General features: G+C 37.2%; 1 pseudogene; it reads right to left on the bottom strand.

Annotated features, from left to right (window-relative positions):
* Positions 1 to 2,954: 2,954 nt before the first annotated feature.
* Positions 2,955 to 4,124, bottom strand: LOC110206734 (armadillo repeat-containing protein 8 pseudogene; annotated as a pseudogene).
* Positions 4,125 to 4,749: the final 625 nt, after the last annotated feature.

The following is a 4,749-nucleotide window of genomic DNA, read 5'->3' as shown; positions in this document are numbered from 1 at the left end:
TAGATGATTATACCATGAAAATGTCTAGGGGAAGCTAGGTGGCGCAGTGGATAGAGCAGTGGCCCTAGATTCAGGAGGACCTGAGTTCAAATCCAGCTCCAAACACATAACACTTACTAGCTGTATGACCTTGGGCAAGTCATTTAACCCTGTTGCCTAGCCAAAAAAAAGAAAAACAAAAAACATCTATAATTTTAATTCTGCTATGAAGTAATTTATTTATAATATGTGAACATAAGCTAAGCATCACTCTGTTGATGGCTTAAAGAACCATATATTCTTCCCATCAAATTGGAAAGATTTTTGTTAGTGTAGTGGGGGACTATGGTAGTCTCTATGATATAGGTCATCGATATGTAAAGGCCGAGTGATTTTCTTACCATTTAAAATTCAGATTCATCCTATGTACTTGGTTCAAAAGTCTCACAAGTTCCTGAAAATCATAATTGATGGTAGCTTTCAAAGGGATTGAAGCTTTAAGCTTTTGACTTTATTTCTCAGCTTCACTAGATGTGCCAGCAGGCATTTATTTAGTTCTCATTATATGCCAGAAAGTATTCTAAGTGTTGAGAATATGCAGAAAGAGAAGAATAGACCCTCATATCCTGAAGCTCATATTAAAAAAACAAAATAAGTCAAGTTTGTTTTTAGATAGAACTTTAAAAAATCAATTTTATTTTATTTCCAGGTCAGAGCTCTCTCTCCTACTTCTCCCTCCCTATCCTCACCTTCATTGAGAAAGCAAAAAACAAACAAACCCAATGACATTACAAACATGTATAGACAAGCAAAACAAATTCTTGAATGGCCATGTCCAAAACAAAATGATAAGTTTCAATATGCACTTTGAATCTATCACCTTTCTATATTGATAGGTAGCATGTATCATCATGAGTCCTGTGGAATTGTAGTTGATTATTAGGTTTATCAGAGTTCTTAAATCTTTCAAAGTTGTTTTTCTTTATCATATTTGCCTTTATTGTATAAATTATTCTCCTGGTTCTATTTACCTGATTTTTCAACAGTTCATTCATCTTCCTACTATTTTCTGAAACTATTGCCTACGTCATTTCTTATAGTATTCTATTCATTCTTAAATTTCTTACCTTATTCTAGAGCAGGCATATATCATAACTTGTTCAACCATTCCCCAATTGATAATCATCCCCTCAGTTCCCAATTCTTTGATACCACACAAACACCAAAAAGCTTGCTGTAAATATTTTTATACATATGGATCATTTTCTTCTTTCTGTAGTTTCTCTGAGAGAATAGATCTAGTAATGGCAATCCTGGGTCAAAGGTATGCACAATTTAATAAATATTGGGGGCATGGTTCCAAATTGCTTTCCAGAATGGGTGTACCAGTTCACAGTTCTACCAACAGTGCATTAATGTACCTGTTTTCCCACAACCCCTCCACCATTTGTCATTTTTCCTTTTTGTCATCTTTGTCCATCTGATAGGTGTGAGGTGGTATGTAGGAACTTGTAGCCTAATGGAGAGACGTTGTGTAAATGACTGGATAAGATAGACAGAATCAATGAGATGTAATGTAATAGTTTGGAGGGAAGAGAGAGGGTGGCCAGAAAGATCTCTTTCAGAAACTGGGATTTGAGGGGAGAAGAAAACTAGGGAACAAAGAAGGTGAAGATGAGGAGGGAGAACTTTCCAGTCATCAGAGGATAGCCAGAGAAAGGAAGATGGATTATAATAATCAAGAAACATAAAATGTTCTAGTATTTTAATATTTAATTTATAAAAATGACACTAATTTCCCCTTCCTGAAACAGATCTTTGAATAATACAATTTAAATTAGAATTAGAATTGATTACCGAGGACTTTTAGTCAAATGGTAAAGGCAGAAAATGAACAATAATGGTAAAAAATAGATTTTTGTTACTATTGAGATGAGCATTAAGTGCAATGAAGTCAGTGATTTCATAGGCATTCTACTGTGGAAACTTCCAGATCTCCTGCTTGGAAAGATGGACTTGGGTAACTTCAATGTTGTATAGAGTTTTACAAGTCTCTGATTGTTCCTTTTTAAGGAGTATATTAGAGGAATTGTAGTGATCATGATTTCCTGGTTTATCTTAGAAAAGTTTCTTGGTCTGTATCTATGCTTTACATTAGGCAGGCTTTAAGGCACAATTTTAAGGTCACATATGTGATGGTTGGGGAGGAGTGCGGATGAAAGGATGAGAAGGGAGGGAGAAGAGAGAAGAGAGGAAGAGAGAGAAGAAGGGAAGGAGAGGGGAAGGAGAAGGCAAAAGGAAAGCAAAAGAGGAAGGGAAGGGCAGTTCCATTCTTATTCTAAGCCTGTCAGAACCAGCCAACCCCTGTGAAGCTCATGACGCACTCATTTAATTTAATTTTTTAAAAAAGTTTTTGAGGCAATCAGGGTTAAGTGATTTGTTGAGGGTCACACAGCTTAAAAGTGTCTGAGGCCAGATTTGAACTCAGGTTTTCCTGACTCTAGGACTGGTGCTCTATCCACTGTGCCACCTACCTGTCCCACCCTTTCTTATTCCACAAAGCTTTTATTCACAGAAAACTTGCAGAGTAGCAAAAAAAATGAAACATAACTAGGCCACATATCAAAGAACAGTGTACGATGGGAGACTTGAATTTCTCAATGGTATCAGAAAGAAAGTATTTCCATAAATAACATTTACGGTTCTAGTGTTATGTCTTTCAAGATGTCTGAAGCCTCACAGTGTAAGAATAAATTTCACCAGAACTCATGCAAGAAAATGTGTAACATGAGAATCCATATTAATATCATATAAAAGTACACCACTTATTTGTCATTCTAGCACGTCATAGTACATTTAAAAACAAAACAAACAAAAAAATCACATCTGGGTCTCATTCATTCTTCAATTATGCTTTTAGTCCCTCTGTTTTATTGTAGTCAAACAGTCACTGTTAGTCCTCTTCACCACACCTTTCAGGATGATGTCACTCCCTGCCTGCTGGCTGTCAGGACTTGGGGATACCTCTCTTTCAGACTTACCTTCTTCCTGATGTCTTCATCATTAGCTCCAAGGGAGGCATGCAGCTTGACATCAGCCTAACAAAGTTCATGAACATGCTTTAAATCATGGTCAAGCCTTTTGATATCAGTGATTACACTGACTAAACTGGGATACTTGAAGTAATCAGCAAGCTTGGCAATTAGGTGATCTGTTATGCTAGCAATTCTTTGTAGTTCAACATCTGGTTCAATCAGATAGGAAAATGTTTCAGCTCCTTCAACTCATTCCTGTAACAATCTCTCCTTACTGCACAATCAAACCAAACAAGGCAAAGTCTTTAATACAATACAGTTGTCATCTGTCGGAATTGCTCCAGCTCTGCACATATATATGTTACTCATTCAGTTGATGTGAGCTGCATTTCAATAGGCTTATCCCTCTGTAACATCTTCACAAAAATCTGGGGTAATAATTCTCCATCAACCAAAACATTTACAAGGGGGTTTTCAAAGGCTAGAACTGAGAAGCATTTCAGTGCTTGCTTTTGAACTTCATGTGACATTGAAGTTAGCAGATGAACAATATTCTGTACTGCTCCGTGGTTAAATAAAGTTGCTTGATGGTCTGGTGCTTTGCAGCAATGAGAGAAGATCTGATAAATGTATTCTTGTGTATGATGAGATCTACCTAGAAGTGCCATGAGTTGGGGAATAATGGTAGCATCTGTATAAAGTAGCTCCTCTGGGGTAAAAATGGATATATAAAATGGATAGTAAACTTCAGTGAACTTCAAACCTTCTGATAGTAATCCTTGCAGCAAGGCAGGAATAATGTGGCAGTCCAGGAGAGGCTTGACATTGTTTTTAGTATCCATAGCAAGACTTTCCAACACTACTGCACATTCAGTTTTTAAGCTCTGTGCTTGAAGTTTCTTGCTGAAGCATATATAAGTCTTGGAACTACTCCTAAAACAATGAGGTTGGCTTTCTGTTGTTTCCAATTACAGCGTTTTTCATGTCTATAACACCTTGTAGAATTTTCTGGGGATGAGGGTCAAATAGGATGTCAACATGGTGGCTACTGCTAGCTGTCACTTTGGAAAAGACGTGCATGTGGATTGGGGTCTCCAACAGACGTGTCATCTTGATCCTTAGCACTGAGTTGGGGTTAAGGCCGGGAATAGCAACGGTACTTAGGACAGCAGTCTGCCTCCACCGGTAGCAATCCATCTTGTTAGTATAGAGGCTGGCAAGGGAAAGGTTCACACCACTACTGGCATGGTGGTATCTCCAGGAAGTATCCTTGATAAGGAAAAGAAAAAGAAAGAGGAGCCCTCTAACCTTCTAACCTTCAGGGACTTCCTCAGTTTCTACTTTAGGTAAACTAAAATGTAGTAGAGATTCCTTTATTAATTGAATCACACATTAAACAAATTAAGTGAAAATTTCCCAAGTGATTCTAATAAGACCAACCCACTATGACCTGATCCAAACCTTACAAAGAAGTTTCTCAAAGCATCATAGTATGGTTTTTAGGATTTGTTTCATGTGCATTGTATACATTTGCTCAACTTATGAAATAAATGTACAGGAGGCTATCCAGCATATTATGTTTTGCAAAAAGCTCTATGTATAAATTTGTGAAGAAGTAGGCTGCTAGGGAAACCTGCTCTTTCAATCATCTCAGACTTTTTTGTTGAAGTAACACACTTTTCCTTTTGGCTAAGTTCAACTGATGTTGACTTCAGTGAATGGCTGCTGGGAAATT

This window comes from Phascolarctos cinereus, unplaced genomic scaffold (genome assembly GCF_003287225.1).
Source record: "Phascolarctos cinereus isolate Bilbo 61053 unplaced genomic scaffold, phaCin_HiC Scaffold_5;HRSCAF=322, whole genome shotgun sequence".
Lineage (NCBI taxonomy): Eukaryota > Metazoa > Chordata > Mammalia > Diprotodontia > Phascolarctidae > Phascolarctos > Phascolarctos cinereus.
This window is presented reverse-complemented; position numbering and strand designations above follow the sequence as displayed.